This window comes from Canis aureus, chromosome 9 (genome assembly GCF_053574225.1).
Source record: "Canis aureus isolate CA01 chromosome 9, VMU_Caureus_v.1.0, whole genome shotgun sequence".
NCBI classification, from domain to species: domain Eukaryota; kingdom Metazoa; phylum Chordata; class Mammalia; order Carnivora; family Canidae; genus Canis; species Canis aureus.
Genome location: NC_135619.1, coordinates 26,101,713 through 26,115,675, shown reverse-complemented (window position 1 = coordinate 26,115,675; position 13,963 = coordinate 26,101,713). Strand labels below are relative to the sequence as shown.

At 37.3% G+C, this 13,963-nt stretch overlaps 1 long non-coding RNA gene across 2 annotated transcripts in view; it reads right to left on the bottom strand.

Moving 5' to 3' along the window:
- Window positions 1–1,535: 1,535 nt before the first annotated feature.
- Window positions 1,536–13,963, bottom strand: part of LOC144320525 (uncharacterized) — a 121,021-nt gene continuing 108,593 nt past the window's right edge. Inside the window, exons 4-8 of one of the 2 annotated variants that reach the window (XR_013386154.1) lie at window positions 13,635–13,740; window positions 10,550–10,644; window positions 9,464–9,528; window positions 6,307–6,470; window positions 1,536–2,166 (exon numbers count right to left, since the gene is read on the bottom strand). This is a non-coding gene — a long non-coding RNA (uncharacterized LOC144320525). The remainder of the gene's footprint in view (window positions 2,167–6,306; window positions 6,471–9,463; window positions 9,529–10,549; window positions 10,645–13,634; window positions 13,741–13,963) is intronic. The other variant, XR_013386155.1, reaches the window with a different exon arrangement.

Here is a 13,963-nt window from a genome sequence, read left to right as displayed (position 1 = left end):
GCTTCCTGGTTCAGGAATCAAAAAATAGTTGGAGAAACATGGTATTGAGTGTATGGCTGTGTGATAGGAATATGAAAGTAGAGAATGTGCCAATGATGAATTGATGATATACCAAATTCTGCTATTGATAGAACAGTAACTGCTTTTATACTGGCTATTATCTTAGTAATGAAAATCCCGACCACTCAACCATAAGAAAGAAGGAAATCCTGCCATTTGCCAACAGCATGGATGGACCTTGGGGGCATTTTGCTAAGTGAAACAATTCATACAGTGAAAGACAAACACTGCACGATACCACCTACATGTGGAATCTAAAAAAAGACAAACTCACAAAACAGAAAGTAGAATAGTGGTTACCAGAGATGAGGGTTGGAGGAAATGGGAGATACTGGTCAATTTCTAAGATGAATAAGTTCTAGGAATCTAATGTATAGCATGATGATTACAGCTAATAGTACTGTGTTATATACTTGAAACTTGCTAAGAAGTAGATTTTAAATATTTTCACCATGGACACGCACAACAGTAATCACGTGACTTCATAGAGAAGCTAATGCTAGGTTGGTAATCATTTCACAATATATGTGTAAAAATCAACACATTATTCACCTTAGATCTGGAAATCCTGGTTACTAATGATGATTATATCATAACTAGGAATATATGGCTTACTACTACTGATAAGACTTACTCTAGCTTTCTATTTCTTCATGGTACTTTGTGTTGCTTAATTTTTAGATATTATACTAACAACAGCTTCGAGACTCATTGGGAAAAAAGCTAATCAAAGGGACATAAGGGGTTGATTTTAATTTCTCTGTGATAATTCTGTTTAAGGTGGCTATTACCAAGACAGCTCTACTTAAGTATCATTAAATAGTCTCCATTTTGCCACATCTATTCATCACATATTTATGGAACACCTATGATCTATTCTTGTTCTAGAAATGGAAGAATAAAGAGGGGAAGGGGGTTCTGTGTTTACATCAGCCAGTGCTAAGACAGAATTTGGGGCTAAACTTAAATCTTCAGACTATTATTATTATTTAGAATAGCTATTTAGCTTTTGTAAGGATGCCAATAATCCAATCAGGATTTTTAAAAATTCTGAAGACAAAAAAAATCGCCTTCAGTCAGTACTTAAGAAAATGCTTTACTTAATATCACTGCATGCTCAATTCAAAGAGATGAGAACTAAAACAAAAACAAAAACAAAACAAAACAACAACAAAGCCCATTGCTCTGAATTTAAGGAAAAACATTTTCTCCTGCTTGATAACCATAAAAATAGCATAAATAAGTTATAAATAAAAGCTGCCCCCAAAAAGTCATGATTTTTTTGCCACTTCATAGAAAATATTGTCTACATATTAATGCCTTAAACCATGGACAACACAAGTAATTTATTCCCAAGTCAACACCTGCACTTCTATCCCCCAGAATAAAAAACAATTGCTAAAACCATAAGAACGAAAACAAACATTAATTTACAAAAAGCAGTTTATTGCATTCACAGCTGGAAAGCTAATAAACTTTGGAAAGATGTTTTCCTCTCCAGTATAACTCAAATGATAGTGTCTACATCTTCATTTAACAGAAAATAAATCTCAAAGAAAGAGATTAATCTCTAAAGCCCTGCCATTCATCATCAAGGGCAAATTAGGTAACTGCTTGCTTCTTGTTTCACCATTTCAATAATTCATAAGACTCTCCTGCAAAGGTTGCATCACTTAAATCTCTGAGAGTAAAGTATCTTTACAGTTGAATACATGTAGGATGGTTTAAATAACTGATTTAGACATTTCATGAACTAAGTTATAGCCAATCCAAATGGGTTGAAATATCATTCCATTACCAGATTCCCTCCACTTGAAAAGTTCTTTCCCCAGCTATTTGCCTGGCTGGGTCATACTCATCCTTCAGATCTCGGGTCAAAGTTAGCTCTTCAGAGAGTTCTCTGACAAATTTTTTTTTTCAAGGAGCATTCCCTGGTACATACAACCTCAGCACCTTGTTTATTTCCTCATGAACCTTTGTAATATGAAAGTATTTTGTTTACTTATTTCTTTACTTTTATACCGTATGGCTTTATCACTAGAACCTCCATGAAGGTAGATCCACTCTGCTTTTTTTCACCACTGCACCTTCGGCCCAAGATAATGCCTAGAAGAGAATATCCATTTGACATACATTTCAGTGTTGAATGAGTAAATGAAGTACTTTACACCTTGTCAGTAAATAAACAGAGATATCTATAGGGTACCAAAGAATTATAGAGGGAGTGATTAGCTCTACTTATTTATTAACCTCGAACAAGACTAACCCTGTTGGAGTGAGGGGCCACCTAAGAAGTCTTCCGATTCAATATTTACTGCCCTACAAAGGCTCTACCACAGGAAGATACTTGACATATACCAGGAACATGAGGGAGGCCAGAGTGTTGGAGCATCACAAGAGGCTAAATGGTGTCTCATGACAGTGGAGATAGTCAAGAGACTGGATTTTCTTCTCTGTGCCAGTGGAAAGTCATGGAAAGGAATAATAGTATGAGACAGAGGCCTGATCTGACTTACACTATAAAAGATCACTCTGGTGGTTCACCATCCCAAAATCCAAGTGTCCTTTTGCATCTTAGTGACTGATATAGCAGCCTCTGGAATTGGAATGTCCAGAGTCAAATACTGCCTCCATCCACTTACACAGCAGTAATTTTTGATGAGTTTCATAACCTCTCTGAACCACTGTGTCTTCTTTTTAAAATGTAGAAAATAATAGTATCGATCTCATAAGACTTGTACTTACTTGTACAAAACAGAACTCTTGATTCCCTCTCTCATCCCTTGTTAATACTGTATCTCTCCCACTCTTCCTGGTTTCAGTAAATATCTCTACCACCCACCCAGTTTCTCAACCAAACTCTAGTCCATCACTTTCCCTCACATCCTACATCTAATTTATTAGTCATTTCTACCTTCAAAAAAATCATCATCCAAATCTTATCACCTATCATAAACTGAATGTTTGTGTCCTCCCAAAATCCACATGTTGAAACCTAATCCCCTGTGTGATGATGTATGGAGGTGGGACCTTTGGTAGGTGATTAAGTCATGAAGGCAGAACCCTTATGAATGGGATTGTACCCTTATAAATGAGACCCCAGAAAGATCCTTCACCTCTCCTTCCATGGCAGGACACAAAGAGAAGATGGCTGTCTATGAATTAGGAAGCAAGTCTTCCTTTACTAGTCACCAGATCTGCTGGTGCCTTGATCTTGGACTCCTCAATGACTAAACTGTTAGAAATAAGAAAAGGGGGAGGGGGTATTTTGTTTTGGTTTTTTGGGTTTTGGTTTTTTTACCGAGAGAGAGAGCACAAGCAGGAGAAGTGTCAGGCAGACAGAGAGGGAGAAGCAGACTCCCTGCTGAGCAGGGAGCCTGATGTGGGGTTCAATCCTAAGACATTGGGATCATGACCTGAGCCGAAGGCAGACACTTAACTGAGCCATTCAAGTGCCCCTAGAAATAAATTCCTGTTGTTTAAAAGCTACCTAGTCTATGGCATTCACTGTAGCAGCACAAATGAACTAAGACACCACTTCTTACCATCTCCACTGCTAAAACAGTGCATTCCCCCTTATCTTCCTCCTTCACTACCTTCCTTATTACTCCCAGATGGAATCCATTATATATAGAATAAATTTCAGTATCCTTATTATGATCTCTGAGACCCTAATAACCTGTTCTCTACCCACCTCTCTGATCTGATCTCCTCCTGGCTTCTTTATTCCAGGGAACACTCAAAAATCTTTCCTGTCTCAGAGCTTTTCCATTAGTGGCTCCCCATGATCAACTCCTTGCCTGGAATGCTCTTCTAATTCCTTACTTAGCTACTTTCTTCTCATCATTCAATTCTCAACTCCATATCATTTCCACAAACAGTCCTTTCCTGATCATCTTACTAATGTTCATTCCTCTCTATCTCAGTTGTTATGCCATTTGGTCTTCAGACCCTCTTGCAATCTTAATAATTATTGAGAGTCCCAAAAAGCTTTTGTTTATGTGGATTACATCTATTAATGAGTATTAATTTCGACTTTAAAATTGAGATATTTTAATTACATGTTTATTGGGTCATTTAAAAATAACTATCCATACAGTTCCAAAGTAATTACATATTTTTTATGAAAAAAAAATTAGATGAGAGCAGTGACATTGTTTTACATTTTTAAAAACCTCTTTAATGTCTGGATTTATAAAATAAGCTGAATTTTCATATTTGCTTTTATATTTAATCTAATATAAAATGGTCTCTTAAATTGTATCAATAGGGCACCTGGGTGGCTCAGTGGTTGAGCATCTGCCTTTGGATAAGGTGGTGATCCCAGGGTCCTAGGATCGAGTTCTGCATCAGACTTGCTGTGGGGAGCCTGCTTCTCCCTCTGCCTATGTCTCTGCTTCTCTCTCTGTGTCTCTCATGAATAAAAAAATAAAATATTTTAATAAAAATAAATACAGTATATCGATGAAATCCAGCCTCACACAGATATGTAGTTGGAAAAGGAGAGAATCTTCTAATAGTTTTTCAGATAATTATAGATATTCTTTGATAATACACCAAACTCAACAAACGGAAGTTTCTTGAAGGTTAATTGCAATATGGAATCTGAAATCATGTTGATTAACTTTTATGTTACATTAAAATCCATTGATATCTCACACTTTAATTTGATATTATAACATCCTGCATCAGTCATTTAGATAAATATTGGTTTATTACCTGATTTCAAATTATACTACAAAGCCATGGTGATCAAAACAGCATGGTATTGCCATAGAAACAAACATATCAATGGAATAGAATAGAGAGCCCAGAAAAAAACCTGTCACATGTGGTCAATTACTTACAACAAAGGAGTTGAGAATACACAATGGGGAAAGGATAGCAAAATATGATGCTGTAATATTATATCTGGACTTAATTCTTTAAAGAAAAAACGACCTGGAAAACCGGAAGCCATGTACAAAACAATGAAATTGAACCACTATTTTACACCATACACAAAAACTAACTCTAAATGGATTAAATACTTGAACACAAAACCTGAAACAATAAAACACCAGAAGAAAACACGTGGTAATCTCATTCACATAAGTGTTAGTGATGATTTTTTGGATTTGACACCAAAAGCAAAGGTAACAAAAGCAAAAATAAGCAAGTGGAATTACATCAAACTAAAAAGCTTCTGCACAGCAAAGGAAACCATCAACGAAATGATAGAAAAGGCAATCTACCAAATAGAAGAAAAAATTTATAAACTATCTGATAAAGGGTTACTATTCAAGATATATGCAGAACTCCTACAAATCAATAGCAAAAAGTACCCAAACAATTGAATTTTAAAATGGGCAGAGTATCTGAATAGACATTTGTCTGTAGAAGAAATACAAATGGCCAACAGGCACATGAAAAGGTGTTCAATATCACTAATCAACAAGAGAAATGTTAATGAAAATCACAATGAGACATCACCTCATACATGTTAGAATGGATATTATCAAAAAGACAAAAAATAAGAAGTGTTGATGAGAATGTGGAAAAAAGGGAATCCTAGCATGTTGCTGGTGGGAATATAAACTGATACAGTTACTATGAAAAATAATATGGACCTTCCTTAAAAAATTAAAAATAGGACTACTATAGGATCCAGTAATTCTGCTGGGTATTTATCCAAAGTATATTAAATCACTATCTCAAAAAGATATCTGCACCTCCATGTTCACTGCAGCATTATTTATAATAGCAAAGACATGGAAACAATCTAAATGTCCATTGATAGATGAATGGATAAAGAAGTTGTGGTATACACAAACACACACACACACACACACACACACACACACACACACACACTGGAATATTACCCATGAAAAAGAATGAAACCTTGTCATTTGCCACAACATATGCAGATCTGGAGGGTATTATGCTAAGTACATAAGTCAGATAAACACCACATGATTTCACTTGTATATGGAATCTAAAAAACAAAACAAATGAATGAACCAAAAGCAGAAACAGATTCACAGATAACAGGAAACAAATTATTCATTACCAGAGGAGAGTACTGGGGGGCAGGTGAAATAGGGGAAGAGAATTAAGAGGTACAAACTTCCAGTTATAAAATAAATACATCATGGGGTTGTAATATACAGCATAGGGAATATAATGTCAATAATATCATTATAGATGTACAGAGAAAAGACTTCCACCATACTATGAACCAATAGAAAATAAAATTAATCTTACCCTTCTCCAAGTTATATGTAGTGTCAAGGCACTGGGGACTGTGGCTCTGATGGTTAATATGGAGGGGTCTGATCCACACAAGTGGATGGCCATTGAAACATCCATTATCTCTGATCTCATAACCCCTTCCGTTGTTATGGCTCTCCACCATTTCCATTTCACAACTGTGAGACAGAAATCAGATATGATGCCAGAATTTTTCCATCTGCCTAAAAATGAAAGGCAGCTACCTCCTCTCTAAAGTCTTACAGATGCCCTAAGGCACTGGCAGCCAGCAGATCTCCCTCTGTCCCTCTGTCCCTCTGTCCCTCTGTCCCCTTCCACTCTTCCTACCCTGAGGAAAGTTATTTCTCATCTGGGGTGAGTTACAGTCTTGCTCTTTTCCCAGCTTCTGGTCAAGGAATTGTTCTGTTTCCATAAATTCTCTTTCTAAGATGATTTAGAATTTTGAAACACAAAGTTCAGAGACTTTCACAACACATGTCAGTTTCTTGTCCTGCTACAATATCCCTCCTCTTAGGCAGTGAACCCAAAATTGACTGCTTGTTTGAATAAGCAGAAGAGAAAGGGAAGAATGCAGTGAGAAAAAAAAAACATGGAAGAATATTTCAAATATTATGCAAGCCATAATATTATAAAAGGCTTTAGGTCAAGTCCTCATACCTCAAGTAAAAGTTAAGCTTAGCTATATATCAGGAAAAACTTTCCCTGAGGGATTAACCTGAGAAACTCTCTTCCTTTCCTGTGGAGATATTACAGGCAAGGAAAGGACTTCCACAATACTCATCTATCTGAAAGCACACACACACACACAAAAAGTAACTTGCTCACACCAGTTTAACTTCATGTTATGCTGATATTTTTACAGTTACAGGGAAGTGAGCTCAATAAATCATTAAGTCACATTCTCTAGGAAGACTCATTAAGTCATTTACTGTAAGAACATTGGCTGTATCAATATTAAATCATTTACTCGTGGTATAGCCAGGAGGTCCTAGAACTGGGTTCTCCTACTATGGCCTCTAAGGAAACACAGCAACAGGAAAGAGACCACCCATGTTTTTTGTTGTTGTTGTTGTTGTTGTTGTTGTTGTTGTTGTTGTTGTTGTTGTTTTTAAAAAGCTTTATGTAGAGAATGCACCGTTGGTGCCACCTAGTGGTAGCATTGAATAAAATCCTGAGGTTTGGGTCTTCTGTCCACAGAATTTGAGCACTGAGGGGACCTCGGTAGAGGAGAGAGAGCACCACATATATCCCCACATGTTTCAACCAGGGAAACAAGGAGCTGTTTTCAAGAATATACAGCAGTTTAATAGCCTGCAAATAATACCACGTCTGATTTTTGTCGTGTTCAAGTCTTAGAACCTATCGTGCCATAAGTTTCCTCTGACTTCTTTTAATTTTTTGTACAATTTCTATTCTTCCATTTCATTTCATCCCTGAAATTACTAAAATTGCTTTGTATCTTCTTTGGGTTCCAAACGTATCACTCAGAATCTCCTCACTAACAGCATCACAAATAAAGAAGGAGGCAGGCTGGATACACGTTCACAGGACCAGATCCCAAGGCAAGGTTCCATTTGAGGACTCAGATGTGCTCCTTCCCCATGTCACAAGAATCTGGGGATCTACAGCCAATCATAGAATTTTACTACTGGAAGAACACCTATCACTTTACTGATGAGGAAACTGAAATCCAAAGAAGTTTTAATTTGTTCAATTTGACAGACTTAATTAGTGACGTATTTGGAACTAGATGCTAAGTTTTCAAATTTCCGGTCCAATACCCTTTCTATGTAATGCCACAGTATCAAACTTCCCTCTGAAATATTTTCAACATAAAAAGTAGACTGGCCAAGTGGAGGGAGAACAAGGTTCAAAGAAAATTGCTGCGAATCTTGGCCCAGATCCTAAACTTAAGTTTGAAGAACGGGATAACATTTAATTTATAATCAACAAAGCTTACTTCCTAATGAAGTTTTCATCATTAGACAATGTTTCACACTGCTTTTCAGCCCTGCAGTTATTGGACTATGTACTACAGAATCATATTTGCTGTTGTTTTACTAGTTTTATATACTGCTCAGCACCCAAGCATGTTCCCATACATATCCCCTTCCTATCCAGTTCCCAATACACCCTGGATTAGTGTATTCTATTATTTTCTTGTCCTAAGTTTATGATTATTATCTTAGGTATATTTTTCATACTAAGTTACACTTATTGCTTCAGGGAAAAAATTCTTCAGACATAATTATTGATTTGCATCTTGTAGCGAAAATAATTACAAATTCTCTCCAAATGGAGAAAGCATCAAAAGATGAACAAAATTTTGCTAATATTCTTACACTGTACATGCAAAGCTAAGGCAAAATCTTAGCAGTTTCTTGATACTTATTTTCTGTTATGTATTGTTCATCCTTATCTGAAAGGAGAGTCCTCACACTAAGGGAAAATAATATTTTTATATATTTTTAAAGCAACCTTCCATAAATATAGGTATCTTTCTAATGAATGAGAGCAAAGTTGATTTTGTAGTTACGTTTTAACTAAAAATAATACATGTTTAAAATCCAGTGATCCCTTTGCTATTGCTCTCAATCCTTTTTCTCTTTCAGTTTCTAATTGCTGTTTTTCTAAGCTAGCTATACTTAGCTTTACTATTTTCACCTCAGGTAAAGTTCATTCAAACTTCTATGCTTTATTTTTTTGTATCTAGTTACACATTCAAAAGAACAGACATAGTTCAAGAGAAAAATATTGAGTCCAATATTCCAATCACTTAAACCTTCTGGAAAATAAATTCTTTCCTATCCTCTCTGTAACAATTAGTGCATGGCCTTTCACACCAGGGTGAAGGGTGAAAATTTACAAGTCACAGTCTTGACACCCTGAAGCTAATGAGGGCAAGCATCTGTGCTGATGTAAGCTAGTCAGCATGGTACTTTCCTATAGGAAATCGCCAAGAGTCATTATCAAATCTCAAATGTTATAGTTGAAGACTTAATAGACTCACTCCAAGCCATTTTTATTTCTTTGCCTAAATACATTTTGCTGGAATTCCCCCTGTTGTGAAGAGAAATTGCTGATTGACCAAATGCGAAAGCCTTCCTTCACTGGTCTAGTAAAGAGGGTTCCCAGGTTATGTGCCACTCACCTCCTCAAGTGTTTGGGGGTACAATTTCTTTCACCCAAGGACCCTCAGCATCACCTTTCTATAGCCTGCACCAAGAAATGAAGATGATAATAAGCTAAGCCATTAATTTGTAACTCTTTTATAATTGAAGTCACATTCAAGAATGAGAAAATATTTGGCTAAGAAAAATAAACCAGCTTTCTATGTACCCTGTTCTTTGCAGTACATACTATTTCTTCTCAGATTAAGCTGAATAAATGCCATTTTCATGAAGATCATACAGAGCATAAAATAGCTTTAAAGCCATTTCTTGGCCTTTGCTTCACCATCCTCTTTGTCCCCCACTGCCACCACTATCACATAAAATTCTGAAAGATTCCAATTTAGGCCCTTAAGAAAAAACATTTCAAATGATAACATTTACTAAATTGCAACTCCTGTCCAGTTTCCACTTAGACAAAAATAGCTGTCAGGAGGAACACAAATTTAGAACTCAAAAGTTAGGAATTTCTTAGAAACAGAAATAGATCACCAAATAAATTGAAAACATTGCTAGCATTTCTTCTCTGTCTCCATGGCAAGCTGAGTAGTTTCTGAATCAGTGGTAGAGAAAGAGGAAGCTGGGCATGAAATTTCCCCTGCACTTGATTCACCCATGGAGTCAAAATTTGGAATACAAGAGATTACAAGAAGCAAGAGAAAGGGCACATATGGTTCCAAACTAAGAATGCTACCTCTGGTTTCTGGTAATAAGAGAATTGCAAGATATTTTTTTGGCACAGTATCCAAACCCAGTTTGAATGCAAAGTAAAAATGTTCAAAAGAAAGATGCTTTAGGCTATATCTAGGAAACTCTTCATGGGTAGCATATGTTTGTAGTTAATGTAATCTATCCAAACAGGAGAGTGCTGTTGCAACAGACAAGTGTCTGTTCTGATGGCCCAGGTACCGAGCTAGCAGAGAATGTCTTTGCTGAAAATAGAGAAAGCTTTATGCTTGTTCAGAAACGATATTCCCCTGGGGATAGAAAGGAAAACAACATGAGAAGGAAAATGTCATTACTGAGCCAGTTACCTCTGACTTGCTATGGTTGCAGATATTTCTTACCCTTTTTGTCTCTCTTTGTTTCTTACTTCCCATTTTTTTCACTTTGCCACTTCTTTGAACTTTTGATGAATATTCATGTCTCTGTAGTGTTTGTACTATGATTAAGAACAGAGTGAATTACTTAACATAGCCTCTTCTGATAAAGGAAGCATTTGGGTAAGCAAGTCATACATGTCAATAAGGGACATTTTATCATAACGGCCAATGAGTTAAAATTGTAGGTCTAGACCTACACAGAGAATCCAACTGCTTTATCACAACTAAAGTATCCTCCTTCCTTAAATGTAATTGGGAGACACAGCCAAGTCACAACTTCTCTAGTCGAGAGGCCCACCTGTTTGTCAGCTCATCAGTTGCAGTTATAGATCAAATATTTACTAAGCTGGGCTTCGTACTAGGCCTAGGGTAAAATAGAGGAAAAGGCTGACATGAACCTAAGAGTCTAGTGAATGTGCTTTCTGCAGCTACTACAAAAGCCTCTCTTCATAGGCCTCTTTTAAAACACAAGCCACTCAGGATACCTGGGTGACTCAGTCAGTTAAGTCTGCCTTTGGCTCAGGTCATGATCTCAGGGTCCTGGGACAGAGCTTCCTGTTGGGCTCCCAGTTCAGTGGGGAGTCTGCTTCTCCCTCTCTCACTCTTGCTCTCTCTAAATAAAAATAAAATCTTTAAAAACACACACAAGCCATTCGAGCAGCACCTGACTGAAGGGAATGAGTAACAGCTGAAATCCAGCTTTCACTCCACTCTTTAAAACTGTTCCACCTGGAGGGGAAACCTTTTAGAAAGCCATACACAGGCAGCACCAGGGAGCCACAGCCCTGCATTAAAGCACAGTTTCCCCTTCCACAGGAGTATTGCACTTGTCCCTGCCCTGGAGTTTCTCAGTACTGCAGAAGCCACACTCAGTTGTCACACCTCAGCGATGGCCCTGCAGACTAGGGTTGAGGTGAATTAATGTAGACAGGAGTATTCAACTTAAAAAAGAATGCAAAAATCTACACACTAGCAGAACAATAATAGTGCAGCTAGTCTCAGATATCTTAGAGGTTTTGACATAAGCCACTGTTTCTTAGTTGTCATTTTATTTTAAAGTCTCAGTCCAGTTTTTCTGAGCTAATAAGCACTCTGAAGTCCAGAGTTCTTTGTCCAGGGTCTATCTGCTTTATTATACATTTTTCCTTCCAACTGACTCACTACATCTCTAGACTTATAATTAGTAAACATGCAAAAAAGCAAAACAAGGAAAAGGGCTATGAAGAAAGCCAAGTTTGAGTGAGTGATTTGCACATAAAGACATGGAATTTCTTTCATACAGCTGATCTGCTCCTAGCCAGTTCTGCAGATTATAGGGGACGGAAATAGCACATTTTTGTCGCTTGTCTGCTGTCTCTGTCACAAAGATAAACCCTTAATTGGCAAGCCCTTAACATCTTATGGTATTTTATGTTATGGTCTGATAGAAATAATCTGTCCAGGCTTTGTGACAAAGTTGTTTTATAAATCCCTACTAATAACAGGGGGAAAGACCTGATAATGTATATGTTCTTATTTTGGTATTAAAGAATTTACAGTAGCTTTCATCAAAACAAATTCTGATCCTGTCACTCAAAAATGTAATTCTTAGCATTCTTTTGATTACAAAAGGCTAGAGGTAAAAGCTTCTAAAAGTTAGTGTTACACATAGCTCTCTGTCAGGTTACTTATAGCATGGTTGTTCCATGAACTGTTTGAAATCTGACCTATAAAAGGTAGTCCATCCAAAACTCTGGTGTATTTTGTATTTTAATCCAGGTCCTGGATTGCCTCCCATGGCCCAGCAATTAGAAAGCAGCTAGAAATAGTGTCTGAATCTAGTTTTCATCTATGATTAAACACCAGTTTCTTAGGGACAAGCAAGCAGCAGTCAATACATGGATTAAATGGTGCCTAATAATCACTAATCTTTCTGATTCTTTCATCAAATAAATTACTATTGTCATTGTTTAAGATTTTGTTTATTTGACAGAGAGTGCAAGAGAGCACGTGCACACACAAGCGAGCAGGGGACAGGCAGAAGGAGAGGGAGAAGCAGACTCCCTGCTGAGCTGGGGGAAGGGGTTCTCAATCCCAGGGTCCCTTGATCCCAGGACCCCAAGATCATGACCTGAGCCCAAGTCAGATGCTTAACTGACAGAGCCCCCAGGTACCCCACTATTGTCACTATTTAAACACAACTTTGTAATACTCCACATCTTCTTTATCCATTCATCTGTCGAAGGACTCAGTCATCAGAAAAGACAAATACCCACCATTTGCTTCAATGTGGATGGAACTGGAGGGTATTATGCAGAGTGAAATAAGTCAATCGGAGAAGGACAATTATCATATGGTTTCACTCATACGTGGAATATAAGAAATAGTGAAAGGGATTATAACGGAAAAGAGGGGAACTGAATGGGGAGGAAAATTAAGGAGACAAACCGTGAAAGACTCCTAACTTTGGGAAACAAAGGGTTGTGGAAAGAGAGGTGGGGGTGGGGAATGGGGTAGCTAAGTGATGGGCAATGAGGAGGGCACCTGATGGGATGAGCACTGGGTGTTATATGTTGACAAATTGAATTTAAATAAAAAATTTTTTTAAAAACAGAACTTTGCCTCACTGCCACAACAGACTTTAAATGATAGCATATAGAATTGTTCTGTCTTTTAGGAAACCAAACCAAAGCCAAAAAACAAACAAAAATCATAATCTTTAGTACAAGGGAGAGAGTGCTAAAAATGTATAAATTACTAGCATAGGTCATACCTAATGTTATTATGATTACCTGGAACAGCCCCCTCAAGGATGAGACTCCTCCTCCATGAAGCCATTAAAAACTTCTTGTGATTCTTCTTCAGCCCCTACTCAAGTTCCAAATAGTCACAAAGTAGAGAAATATCTGAGCCCAAACTCCTGGAATGCCTACTTCATCTTCCTCAGCAGACTATGGCTCTCTGGTCTTTCAAGATTTGTCTAACACATCTTCTTCTTCATCCAAACCCTTTATCTGACCCCCAGTTCTTCCTCCAACTATGTTAGGTGTGGCTCCACTTAAGCACTTACCACAGATTCATAAACATCTTTTTACTTGTCTTTCTCTCCACTAGAATGTGAGTTTCTTGAGGCCAATGACTATATATTTCAGTATCTGTATTCCCAGCCATGCTGCCTGGAAAATAATAAATGCTCAATAAACGTCTGCTGAATGTAACAACCAGGAACATAAGTATGGAGCAGTACATTTTCTCCAGTGAAAGACTCACTGGGAATATCTACTCTACCCATTAATTCCCTGAAGAATTTGATACACCGCTTACAAAAGGTTGGCTTCCCCTCAAAGTCTCAATCATTTTCAACAACTTCCATGGCTTGGCTGTCTCAGATTCAAGGAT